Source organism: Parambassis ranga, chromosome 22, assembly GCF_900634625.1.
Source record: "Parambassis ranga chromosome 22, fParRan2.1, whole genome shotgun sequence".
NCBI lineage: Eukaryota > Metazoa > Chordata > Actinopteri > Ambassidae > Parambassis > Parambassis ranga.
The window spans coordinates 4,169,822-4,183,936 of record NC_041042.1 but is presented as its reverse complement, the minus strand read 5'-3'; the positions used below and the strand labels follow the sequence as shown (position 1 = coordinate 4,183,936).

Sequence of the window (14,115 nt, the reverse complement as noted above, 5' to 3'; positions counted from 1 at the left end):
GAGGTCTGGGCTCTCAGTGACCTGATTAAAAGCCCTTTACAGAGACTCCGGAGCTCCGTAACCAATCAAACAGCTCACACACCCTGGGTGTACTACTGGACTGTCACTCATCCTGACATATACTTTGATACCTCCAGCATTTTCTTCCTGATTGGATTAGCTCCTACAAAACCATCCTTTCACACAGTTTTTTTTGCTGCAGAAAACAAGACACCGTCCTCCAACTGTCACAAAACAAACCCTGTGTTATTTCTGAGAACAAATTCAGAAGTTAACACAAACATAAGTCAGTCCTAAAGAGGGTAACACTACCAGGAAATTCCTATATCTGTTTAGCCATGTCTGGCCTGTGTGTATTGTATAATGGACATTTCCTGCTAACATTCCCTGGTCCTCTGTAATTACTGAAAATATCCTCACACCACTAAATTAAGAGTCTGGCCAAAGTGGAGGGCCAAAGCAAGTCTTCTAAAAATGTTGCTTCCTTTAGTTTAGAATGACCAAAAGAGGACGTTTGGAAGAAAGTTCTCACAAACTTGAAGCACATAAAGTTAAAAAAAGACAGATACAAGTGAAATGATGTAACGAAACTGATAAAGACACACTGATGGGTTGGTTAACCAAAATGAACAACAACAAAAAAAAACACACACACACAGCCTGTGTGAGTGACTCTGTGGCATTTAGCTGTGTAGGTAGTTCTAATTTTACTTGCATAGGTTTTGAGAGTCGTCTCTTGCATGTTTTCCTCCACCCTCAGAGGTGGGCGGTGGGGGGTGGGGGGAGGGATAGTAATTCACACGCCTCTCTCGTGGTGATTCTCAGGAGCCACTGTCACAGAGATTACAACATAAAACCACCCTATTTACTTTGCCTGTGCTCACCTTGGCTTACTTAAAAAGCAGCAAGCGCCGGCGCACACTTGCAAAGGACACACCATAGTTGTGCAATTAAAGGTCAACTGTTTTCACTCGGCATGTTCACATAGTACTCATTGTACCATCACAATACAGGATTCCACCACTGATTATGACAAAATTATACACTACTGTCTAACAGAGCTTTCATAGCTAAAGGGCCTAAGGTCAACCACAGTGTAATGTCAAAGGTTGGATAGCTAACATTTAGGCTAAAATCTATATTATATATTTATACACATGCAAATCATATGATAGTCCTCAAAACTATCACTCAACCTGGAACTATAGAGTCAGTGCAGCTACTGTGCTATTTTTAGTCTGAACTGCCACCAAGACACCTACAACTTTCTTTGGTAAAGTTGAATCATTAAACCCTGTGATGTGCTAATGTTTTGTCCTATCAAAAGAAAAAAGCACGACACACAGTGAAGATATAAATAAAGACATATGGCCTCAGCACAGTGATGGATAAGATTAAACTAACTAACCACATCTCTGCATTGTATTCACAAAAATCAAAATAAGGATAAAGGTGGGGAGCTTCATCCTTTGTTATCTTATCAGTGTCAATGCAGTCAGCAGAGGTGTATTATAACTGAATAGGCCTCAGCCTAATGTGACAGACAAGCAATGGCAAAGTTAGTGGTCAATCAGATCTGTGTGTGTGTGTGTGTGTTCATTCACATCAACAGCTTTATAATGGCTGTTTAACAACTGGAGTAGTGCTCACCTGTGTCAACGCTTTGAGTGACTGAGTTAATTATTGTCCTCCAGACGTCTGAAAGATTACAGAAGACAATGTGGAGATCAGATAAACGGAGAGTGTACCTTTCTTTTCAGCCTTAGGGCAAATCAGAAATCAAGCTTACACTCCTCTGCTGTTTAAATGTCACACATGAGCAAAAGCATCAGCGCTGTTATTCACGCTCGTTTAAAGATAATGCTCATAAATTACTTTTCTGTTCAGGCCAGATGTGTGCCCCTCTTGTCAGGGGGAGGCAGGCGGATGATTCCACCCTCCCCGACCAACAACAACACTCCACTGTTAGGCTAACCTCCTGGTGACTTAACCGCAGCATCTGGCAAACGTTAGGCTTCACCTGAACCCACCGTTTACGCTGTAATCTGAGCAGCGCTCTTGCAGATGCGGCTTCAGCAGGCAGAGCTTAGTGTGTGATCATACATGTGCATCTGTGTGCTCAGCTCCCCTAGCAAGGGCTTTAAAAGACAATTGCTCGGTTCAGGATGGGAAGCAAAGAAGCTGGAGCAGAGCACAGCAGGAAAGCCCTTTTCACAGAGCGCACAATAACCACCCCAGCCCCAGAGAACACAGTGCCTGGCTTGCCTAGTGAACGCACAGCAGTGACAGTGTGCCTTGCACGTGGTCGAGACGGGTCTATGTGTCCTTTTGTTAGAAGCGACTGATAAACGGAGGTGGGGGGGGGGGGGGGGGGGGGAACACAACAAAACAGACAAGACCTAAAAGACAATAATACCACACTCCCTGCACAGCTGGCATATTTTCTGAGAAGCTATTTCCTGTAAAAAATCTGACACGGGAATAATGATGGCTTTGATTGGGCCTCAGTTAACGGGAGGCACTTCCTGTTCCTTTGTATTGGTTTCATTGTGAGGCGATGGGGTGGGAGGGGGAGGAGTGGGCAAGGCAGGGTTTGGGGGGGAAACAGCTGCTGGAGATGACACAGTCAAGAACATCCCTGTGACCTCCCACCCCACCCCAGCACGCACACACACACATACACACACACACACCCTCCTATTTTGGTAGACCTGTCACTTTGAGTTCAACATGACCCACTTAAACCTCCCCTTAACAGTGAGATGAGAGAGTTAAGCCTCATTACAGACATGACTATGAAACATTTACTCTCAAATCTCAAGGGAAACGTTACTCATGTTAAAGTTCAAAAAGCAAGACACAGATTAGGGACTCTGGTCATGTCTTTTTCTAGTCCCTCTGCAAAAGTGACTTTAGTAGAGGGGTAATACCTGCTGCAATCAATTTACAGGAAACATAAATTTACAAGAGCATTCTTTGACCTTTACAAAGAGTGTTTGTTTTACTCTTAAGTATTTCCCATGACTGTCATGTTGGGATGATTGATACAGAATGAGATGACATAAGCATGAGAGTCTGCAAAAGAGATCTGTGTATTACTGAAGTTTGTCCGCTAACTCCCTAGCTGTGATGAGTAACCTTGCATAATACCACTGTATGGGCTAGCTAGTCAATTGACTAGACTATAGTGAGCCGTTGTTCTGTCAAATATTGCTACCGGTAGTGTGAACTGACCGCAGCGTCTAACCTTCTCATCCTCTAAACACCTGAGTGTGCAAGTGTAGTACTGTTAAGTAGTGGAGATCGATCTAATTAACACAAATCAACATAACACCAGCACAGTATGTTGATGAAGATTCTCAGTCATCCATGTCATCATACGTAGAGAAGATTGAAGCAAGGCGTCTGGACTACACTCTACAGAAGAATGGCTCAGCACAGGAGAGCCACCTCCTCAGGACAAGACTCAGCTGTTCACCTCCACCTCAAAGACAAAGGACACTCCTTTGAGGACAACAATGTTCACATTTTAGACAGAGAGGAAAGGTGGTATGAAAGAGGAGTCAAGGAAGCCATCTATGTTAAGCTGGAAAAACCTTCCCTTAACAGAGGTGGTGGCCTCAGACATCATCTTTCTACCACATACAATGCAGTGATTCCATCCATTCCCAGGAAGTTTGCACATACTCACAGTAAGAACAAAGGGCTGTCAACCAGTCCCCCTCTGGCAGTTTCATAGTCGTTAGCCAGTTGTTCGACACACCTGGCCCAGTCAGCCAGACCATCACAGGTAAGTATGGAAACATTTAGTGCTATTGTTTTTTAAAGTTTTACCCAGACCCACCCACTGAGGTCTGCAACCACATATAAACCATGTTTCCCCACCAAACAGAACTGATGAAGCTGCTTGGATGAGCAGCGAAATGTCTTCAAGAAAACTCTACAAGTCCAGACGCCTTGCTTCAATCTTCTCTAACAGCACAGTAGAAAGCTCCACAGAAAACTATTGACGATTGATTGCATAATCCCTGCAAACCTTCGAAAGCCAACGTCAGCAGTTCTCTGCTTCAGTCTGTGTGAAAGAGCACAAGCAGAGCAAAGGTGGAATGAAGAGGGTCACAGTGGCTTTATGTGAAGGCACCCTTCAACATCTGGCGTGTCCTCAGTCTGACAGAAGAAGAAACAGCAGCACTGCTAAGGCTGCCGACAACATGCAGTGACATCAGAACAGTTAGTGTTCATGTCCAGCTTTGAGCTCATCCAACAACCAACCTATGTGATGATGGTTCTGATGATGCTGTTGCCATGGGCCCAAGAAGGAAGGATAGGAGGCCATGAATCTGTGCTAGGCTCTCCATTAGATGACATATCAATGTCAATGTCAGTTTTATTTATATAGTACATTTATAAGGGCGTTGCCCACCAAAGTGCTTAACATTAAAATACATAAAATAAACTCAAACTGATAAAATACATAAAAGAAACAAACTGCAGTAAAATACAATAAAACAAGGATACAATCATAAAACATAAAATCCTCAAGAGCTGCCAATACTCAGGCAAAGGCCAAGGTGAACAAGTGAGTCTTAAGTAGAGATTTAAAAGTGGTGAGGCCATTTGCCAACCGCACAGCTAGAGGCAGAGCGTTCCACAGAGTGGGAGCCACGACTGAGAAGGCCCGGTCACCTCTAGTTTTTAAAAGAGATTGGGGGACCTCCAGAGCCATTTGGTTAGCAGACCTATAGAGCTCTGTAGGGCCGATGCAATACCAAGAGGTCTGATAAATATGCATGCAAGCACTTCTTAAAATCAATTCTGTGCTTCACCGGTAGCCAGTAAAGTGAGGAAAGCACTGGCGTGATGTGCTCGCGCTTTTTTGTCCCGGCGAGAAGGTGAGCCGCTGCGTTTTGGACCAGCTGCAGATGGTGAAGCTCTGACTGTCCAATTCCAAATTCCTCCTATTTCCATATAGTGGAGTTTTGGCTCAGAAGCTCAGCAACAGGAGACAGAGCGCTACCACTCAGGTAAACAGGCTCTCTTCACTTGGTAAACTGCTGCTATACAAGTCTCATGATTAGTAATGCTATAACTTCTATAGTCATGGTGAGGTAGTGGATCAATTCCTAACGTTGGTTTATGCTTTGTATAATGATATTAAATTGCCCATTCCAGACAAAGATACAATGTATTTTTAACAGTTTCCTTAAAGCAGATAAAAATATTACAATGTCTCATATATCACAAAATACTGTATACAGACAATAATAAATACTGTACGATCCAGGCTTGATTCAAATACTGCAGCAATACCTGAGTGAGCAACACGGTTTCGACAGTTTGTTTAATCTTGTATAAAATCAGCAATTACAGTAGCTATGGCCCATCTGTAGGGCTGCAGTTCTTTTTATAGTAAAAAAAAACAGTTAAATGTTATTCAAAGGTTAGAGTTTGCGACGTGTCTGTTAGGTTCGCACATATCTAAGGGAAGTCTCACTTGTTATCTGTAAAGGAAGGTCTGTGGTTCTGAAGTTAATTGCTGCAACAGCAGCAGCAGCAGCGTGAGGCATCAGTGAGACATTCACTGTTCTGTTGGAAACCCGACGTTGGTCTGTGTAGTCTGGAGAATAATTCTCATTCTTAAAAAACTGCAAGGCATCCTCCGCTCACACACACACACACAGAGAGCGACATTTTCTATCTGAGTTGACGTGAAGTTTTCCATTAGTGTTTTTGCAGAGATCACAGGTTGATCTGTTTCCTGCCACACTCAGTGTTTCGCCACAGAAGCTAACCAGTGTTCATCTGCTCTCTGCTCTGCATTGAAGATGATCACTGGAAAATCATCAGAACAACTTTCACACACACACACACACACCACAAACACAGATGCATGAACACATGTTACTGCTCAGCTCTGTTTGGCAGTTATTCTATATTAGGAAAGCAATGATTAATCTCATCTAAATCATAGACAATTCTATTATTTCTCCATCCTTCTTATTTCTTTACGTGTTTCTTTCCTTTGCTACATTTATAATCCTACTTTTTTATATGATTACAACTACACCACTGTTCTTCTCTCATCTGTATTTTCTCCTCTGATCCCTCTCTCCAGCAGTGCCAGTCTCTAAAGAGGCCTGATGTGAGCTCCAGATGTTGAAGCAGACTAGCTGGAGACAGAGAGGGCAGAGGGCTCTCCCATACCTCCATACTTGCCTGCTTCTTTTCTTAAGCAAAAAAAGAGTTTGTAGTTAATTCTTTCCTTAATTTCTTGATTTTTTCCAAACTGCTACCACGCTTTGTGTCATTTTTAATAACGTTATTCATGTTATCATAGTGCTAAAGGTGTTAGCCTAAAGAATGAAAACATGGGCCTGTCTACGCTCACTGTCTGCTTTTTTTTGTTTTTTTATGATTTTTGTTAGATTTGCCTGATGTTGTCGAGCAGGTTTGTTTTTTTTTTCCGCCCTCTTGTACAACACATACTGTCATAAATAAACATGACAAACTTTCCATACAGACATCACCAGTAGTTTTTTTCTGATGAGGGGTTTCCCTGTGATATATAGGACCAAAAAAGTATCATTATTATTTATTTTTTATGTTGCACAAAAACACAATTTGTTGTTATTATTTAATTGTTAATCAAATAACGTTGAACCCACTTGCTAACACCTGAGGCATCACCATTACCATGTGTAATTTAGTCTGAAGTAGTCTTCCACACACACACCCACACATCCTCCTCCCTATCTTAGCTTCCAAACGTTGTCTTCACGTGAAACCTTATTGGTTGGGTCAGAGGTCATCCAGCCTCTAAAGATACTATCTGTGTACGTGAACACCCATTCATCAACCGCGGATGAAACGTCACCTTCCTCACCTCTCGTCCCATACTGCACGTCTCCTCCCTGCACCACTGTCATCCAATTTGTGAGTCCTGCAGTTGCTCATGAGTTCTTCCTTCAAAGGACACATTGATCACTGACAGACAATAGAGACGAGTTGTTCAGCGGCAGCAGCAGGGGTCAGAGCTGTGAAATCAGGCTGCATGCCAGGGCTAATTGAACTCAGGGTCACTAACATGCATCACTGACCATGCACGTTACTTAGCATATCTAAATGCACTGATAAGATGTGTGTGAGCGCGCGTGTGTGTATTGCAGGTAATTTGAAGTAAACAAAACAAGGCAGCCATTACATCAGAGGGGCAGAGTTAAGTGCTTTTTTTAGTGTCACTGATTTACACTAAAGATAAAGGCATTATTCATTTAAATAGCTGCAATTTGATTTAAACACCAAAACACAACTGCTCAACTTGTCATTAAAAATACACTAAATGCAAATATGACCATTGTGATGTGTTGAGAGACCACAAATCATGCATACCTTCTTAAAAATAGACTGGCCACATTATCTTCAGAGCCACATGAAGAGACACCAACCCATAGCCCACATGCAAATGTCTAACTATTCAACAGTCACATTGGAATAGCTGCTAAATCCACTTTTCTTTCATTAGAACACTTACTGGAATCTGCAACTGGTCAACTCATATTTCACCTGCTGTGACTCAAAATCTCCAAAATATTAAGAAGCAGCCATTATTATAAGTCACTAAAAAGACAACTGTAGAGTCTTAAAGCAGCTTATTGACATGGTAACGTCAGTCATAGAGCTATAATGAGTAGCCACCTTCAGCTACCAGTCAAACCACATTAAGTCAACCTGGGTGTGTATTTATAAAGAGTCTCCCTGCATGGTGAGTACTATCACAAACGGTGTGTGACACAAGTGCTTGGTCCCAAACGGTAACACACATTGTGCCAGAATCCTTTACATTTCATGGCTAACATTTGGTTATAATCATATTATAGCCTGACTGAGATATGTCCTGCTTGGCTTCTCATCGAAATGACCTCATCTGTGACCGGCTCGCTGACGGAGGGAGTGTGTGTGTGTCATCAAGACTACAGGCCTTCTACCTCCTTCAAAAAATCTGGAGCAAAGGGTCACTAGTTGCAACAGCACCGGCTGTGAGTGTGTTATGCAGGGTGTGCCCTCGTGTTCCCTTTCTTACCTCTGTTGCAACCCTCTTGTTGCTTGACCTTTGACCTGGCCATCTGACCTTTAGAGTGCTGACCGCTCCTAGGTCATCCAGCTGTGAAATAAACTCTGCTACATCCTGAAGTAGCTCTGCACGTGTGTTTCCTTGTAGTCCGTAGTGTTTGATCACATTTTCTGCATAATAAAATCCATGTTGTTATAATTGCTTCTCCATACTTTTTTTCCCCCAGATTCCTTGCCCCCTCTGCAGAGGATTAGAAGAACTGCACTCTAGTCAAAACTTCCAGTCATATCAGGTGCATTTAAAGAACAACAAATTTAATATTGAGCCGAATTTCCTTCATATTTTGAGATATTTCTGCTTTTTTTTTGTTCTGGCTGTTCTTTCTTGTTAATGATAAATAATGACATCTTATTTATAGAAGTCTAAAACATACACAGGAACAATTTATTTGACAAAGTGGAGTGTTTAAGACGGTTGTCAAACCTCTACCGGAGAGAAAAAGCAGGCACACAGATTTCCGTCTCTATCACACATGGCTGCTTACAATTTTACCTAACAACCAGAATCTGTCACATTAAAGGAGCAGTTCCAGAAAAGTTTACAGCTCATGGATGTAGTGTAAGCCTTTAAATCTCTCTCTCTCTCTCTCTTTTTCTATTTGAACTTGTCAGGTCCCCAGTACAGCACACAGGGCCCCCTTTTCGTCCCCTCCCATCCCTCTCTTTCTCTTTCTCTCCTTCCTCTATCTCTCTCTCCCCCCTGCTAGGATCCCCACAGCTGCGCGGACCAGGTGCGTTCCGCCCCGACACACACACACACACACACGCACGTACACACACACACACACACACACACCCTTACACCCGCCAACGGACGCAGCAGGAAATGCCTAATACCAGTTTTAGAATGATGCCACTATGCCAGCATGACAGGGAGGCTGCAGGATCTGTCACAAGAAAAGGCAGCAGAGAGAAAGTGAGACAGAGGGAGAGCAGGAAACTGAAAGAATCAAACAACTGCTTTATTCCTGAAGGTTATGTTCAAGTTGAAAAAAAAAAACTTCTCAAAAAAGCAGAGCATCCACTCCTTATGGAAGTCAAGTTTCCAGCAAATCTCTACTGACACTGCCAAAATACATCCGGCTACAATTCTCTCCAGGGATCCTCAAGTGAAAGGGACCTCTAGTATGTATGTGTGTGCGTGGGACAGCACACGCATGTGTGACTCTATGTGTGGGTGGATGCACATGTGTTTTTATAAAAAAAAGTACCAGTTATTTTGGTCTGTGGCTCACCACAGCTCACACTCTCCCCTGTGTTGTACTCATCTCACATGGCCCCAAGAGGAGGTGAAGAAGAAGAAGAAGAAGAAGAAGAAGAGGGGTTGACAGACAGCAAGTGAACAAGACAAAGGCATATTTGTCAAAGGGTTTTCACAATACTCCAGTTTGCCTTAATCATTCACTTTAGCTCTTGTATTTCCTCTCAAATATCTAATATATAATCTCAGAGAAGGCAGCCACAATGCAATGTTTTATATATATATATAATATATGATGGAAATGAATTGTCTAAGTAATATCTGATCAGTTTTTAAAACAAAAGTTTGAAAATACATTTCCTCACAGTCCCTGTCAACGTCTTCAAACTACAAACAGCAAAAGGCCCACATATATGAATTTATAGCAAAAAAAAGCATCCTCAATCAAACTGGAACAACAAAATATTCACTAAAACTAATATTTTTCAACATGATCCATTTTCAAACAACACTGAATAGTGAGGAATCCAAATTTATTCTTTCACTCAACAAACTTGATCAAAAAAATTGTGGCATAAATGTTCCATTCTCTGCTTTTCTTGCAATAATAGCAATCCAGTTTGAAGTGGCACCACTGTAATGTAATAGTCTATCACACAGTTTTGGTGCTGAACACACAGTGCTTCCCCCCATCATTATGGAGTCTGAGGCAGATGTACTGTATCCTGCTCTGTACCCGTTAAGCAGCAAAGGATGAGCATCGGATCATCACGCTATCCCAGTCCAACATAATGCCACTATTACTGATCACACATGGCCATAATATATGTTTTAATATTAATAGCAAATGTGTTTTCAGATCCTACTATCTAGAACAGAGGTGTATCAGAGGTCAATGGGAACAAAGTGCTTTCTTACAACAGTAATCATTGTACTGCCACACACATACACAATTGCACACCCTGCTGACACCTCACTGTGGCCACATTCTCACCTCAAAAGCTTTCCATTCACTGACTGACAGGCCAATGTTTCCACCGGCGGATGTTTTTTGAGGGCAGTGTTTCTTTGAAAAGACGCACAAACTACTCAGAGAGCTAAACCCGCGCCTTCGGTACAGAACCTGAGGCGCGCATGCGTGTGTTTTTATCATTTCTTAATAAATTAACACAACAGACGTCGCTACCTAAAAAAAGGTCATCAGATTGGAGAATGATGCCTCTTGAGTTGCAGCTTCCTCTGTCCTTATGTGGAAGTAAGACACTATCTATACACAAAAAGTAAAGTCACACACACACACACACACACACACACACACAGACACACTCCAACAGGAAGAGTGTGGGTGTTTTGGGAGCAGCTGCATGGAGAGGCATCAGACCCAGCTTCCTCCTGGTGCAGCGAGCACCAACCTCTTCTCCCTTTTCTCTTTTCTCTCCCTCCATCTCTACTCATTTCCTTCACATTTCTTCCTTTTCATTTCTCTTTTACAGACAATATCGCACCATCATCTTATGTCGGGTTTTCTTTATCAAAAAAAAAAAAAAAAAAAAAGATTAAATCTGTACCGTTGACAGGAATTTGCAGACTGTTGCAAGCCTTCAGAAAACAGTTTGCACATGTTGCAATGAACACGCAATGTGTGCGCGTCTGTGCGCGTGTCCCGTTTCTGTCCTCTTTCCTCGGAATGGTGACACATCAGCACATCACCAGCACGAAACCCTGAATGTTGCACAACACATTCATGCGCTGAGCTCTAATCGAGGGCTGGTTGCGGCGCTCTCACACACACACACAGACACACACAGACACACAGACACCTGTGTGAGGTGAAGCTGAGATGACTCCGAGTACAGATGGACAGAGCAGATAACCAAATGAGTATGAGAGAGAGGGAGAGAGATGTTTTGGAAATTTAACTGTTACACATGTGCCTCAGCTGTGGAACGACAATCTCTGATTGTTGCACAATTTATCTTTGAAGTGGCTTGATCATAAAAATGACATGATAAACAGGATACACTGCACCATATCGAATCAAGGGCTGGTGGAATCTTCCTCTGACACAAGGCTGAACAGGTGCATGTGCATTGGTGGCTGTGTTTCACTTTCCTAATGCTATCAGTCCCATTCCAAACTCTCCTTTACTTTAACCCCTCTTTGCTACACAGCGAGCACACCCCAGTAGTACACCGCTGAAGACACTCTCACAGCAGTTATTTCTGTGTTTCCTGTGTGTCATGTGGCGGCAGTGCGAGCTAGCTAGCATGGCTGACAACACACACAGGCTCCCAGGTGCAGAGTGTCACGGAGTGGGCCATCAGCCAGAAAGTCTGTGGGCCAGTTAGGGCCCTGCAGCACGTGCTGCCAGTGCACCCCACCACCAACACCATCCACCCTCAATGCAACACTACTCCCCAGTAGAAAAGAAGCACATGCGTGAGCTTGCCTCGTTTCTTTTGTTATATTTTTAATGTGACACACCAAACCTGTTTGCTAGAAAACACATACGTTTCCAAGAAGCTTTGGTGGTTTAAGTGCTGATCCACTGCTGATACGTTACATGATCTCAGAGCTAAAGGGTCATGTTGCGCCGACAGAGGCGACCTCCACTGAAACCCAGCGTGCAGAGGCCACCGGGGGTCTCGCCTGCCCTCTTCCCCCAGCTCGCCCCCAAGGCCTGCAGATGCATCGACCCAGACAAGGCTGCGCTTCTCTGGGAAGCACAGAGACGCTGCTGTGCTCTGGTTCCTGGAGCCCTGATGCTCTGATTGAGACCCTGCGCCCATGCAGGAACCAAAGGGAGGGGAAGGGAAAGCTAGGGAGGGGATGCAAACACATCTGGCATCTGCAAAAAACCCTGCACACAACCACTCAGATCATCATGAGAAAAAATGTATAGAAAAGCAAAGCTCTGTTTGCCCTTTGCAAAGGCACAGAAGAAGACAGCAACCCCCCCTCCCACACACACACACACACACACACACACACACACACACACACACATTTAGTGTCTACCACCTCTAGAAACGTAATTATGTAAAGGCAAAACAATTCTCCAGCTGGAAAGATCGCACCAGAATACACCACTCCACTCTATTGTTCTATTTATACAGCTCACCAAACAATGCCATTTTGATGTCTTTAACAATGAATGATGTCACCGCATAGCATCTAAAGAGGAAATACTACTTTCAATAATGTATACACAGAGGGAAATGTATACATACATATGGTAAAATCTGTTGAAGCTGTCAAGGGGAAGATAAATGATAAGCTGTGAAAGGAGGACACAATAGAGAGCATATCAGAGCGCAAGAGAAATTGTGTGGGTGCACAGCTCTGCAAGGTGGTGTGTTCTTTTCTTTTGCGTGGGCGATGCCTTTTGCATTAGGCAGCAGTACAGGACGAAGTTAGAGGTAGTGGTTGGTACGCACACGTGTGGGTAAGGTGCAGAGTACGTCAGATAAACAACCATTGGTACTTCTGATCACAAGTGCAAAAAATTTTTTTTTTTCATCAAATGCATGTCTGAGCTACCTCTTCTCTGCAGGCCAGCTGAGTTGTAGGCCAGTGAGACGCATAGCAGCAAGCCGGAGCGGTACGCTCTTTGTGGCCAGCTGTGGGGCCATTAAAGGCCCATCTGCAGACAATAGGCTCTGTCTGAAGGGCACACACACACACAGAGCCTGGTTCCTGTCCTGCACTGCCATCACTGTGTTTGTGTATGGATGCGTATATGAGAGTACCATGCCCTATTTTAGTCAATAACAAAAGGAATACACAGAAAACACACACACACACACACACTCAGGCAGCTACTTCTAAATGTCACTCATTTTGTAATATCTTCTTCATATTAGGCTTTGTAGGTTATGCACCTAAAATTAACAGATATCATCTCAGATGGTGGAAAAACTGACTTGCCTCTTCAAAAACTGGGGAAACCTTTATTATAAAGGTTATCTCCACTTTTCACACACACACACAGAGAACACAAAACAGAATGCAAAAATACAGGCAGGCACTGGAAAACAGCTAGCTGGCCCGACCACATACCTCTCAGCGCGGTTCGATCAAGCAAGCCACAGCTTCACATGCCTCGACACACACACACACACACACGGCTGCTGCATGCAGACACATGCAAAAATATCTGTCCCAATACTAAAATAGGCCCTCAGAGGTTGCACCTGCACCTGTGCCCTGGTCCACACCTACACACAGGTGTCAGGATGTGACACATACACACAGACAGAGAAAGAAAGATAGAAGAGGGAGGGGGAAAAACAAGAGCAGGGTGAATCACACTACTGCGGTCGACCAAAAAGCTTCTTTTTTTTTCAAGATAGCATCGCTGTATTTTGATTCTCATTTTTAAATAGATTTTTAGGTTGATGAGTTCAGTGATAAGTGCTGCACATGAAACGTCTGCACTTGCTCCTGTGTGATGTGTAATCGTATCATATATATTAAGACTTTTATTCTTCATTATGGCTTTGCGGGAATAGGAGTGAAGGGTTTATAAGCAAAGTGTGTATCATATTGCATACATGAGTACCTCCAGTGTGTCATTCTGTGATCCAGGATGAGTGTCTTTTCAATGTGTGAGTCATGCTCCCACAGTGGTGGTATGTCCCTGCTCAAATGGGGCAAAAAAAAAGAGGGATGAATAATCCGCACTTATCTGCATACACGCTGCATAAACACAAGCAGCTGAAGAAGAATCATTTTATTTCCAAAGTAGATAGACAATAGAATAAGATTTCACAAAAAATTATTGT

The 14,115-nt window shown here is 43.1% G+C and overlaps 1 protein-coding gene across 2 annotated transcripts in view; it reads right to left on the bottom strand.

The window, feature by feature from the left end:
• Window positions 1–14,115, bottom strand: part of msrab (methionine sulfoxide reductase Ab) — a 47,733-nt gene that overhangs the window by 1,779 nt on the left and 31,839 nt on the right. The window contains exons 7-8 of one of the 2 annotated variants that reach the window (XR_003669443.1): window positions 13,893–13,970; window positions 13,469–13,548 (exon numbers count right to left, since the gene is read on the bottom strand). The exons of the other annotated variant lie outside the window; for it this stretch is intronic. The gene's annotated coding sequence lies outside the window, so the exon portion shown is untranslated. Of the gene's footprint in view, window positions 1–13,468; window positions 13,549–13,892; window positions 13,971–14,115 lie in introns of those variants that run through there. 2 annotated transcript variants of the gene reach the window in all.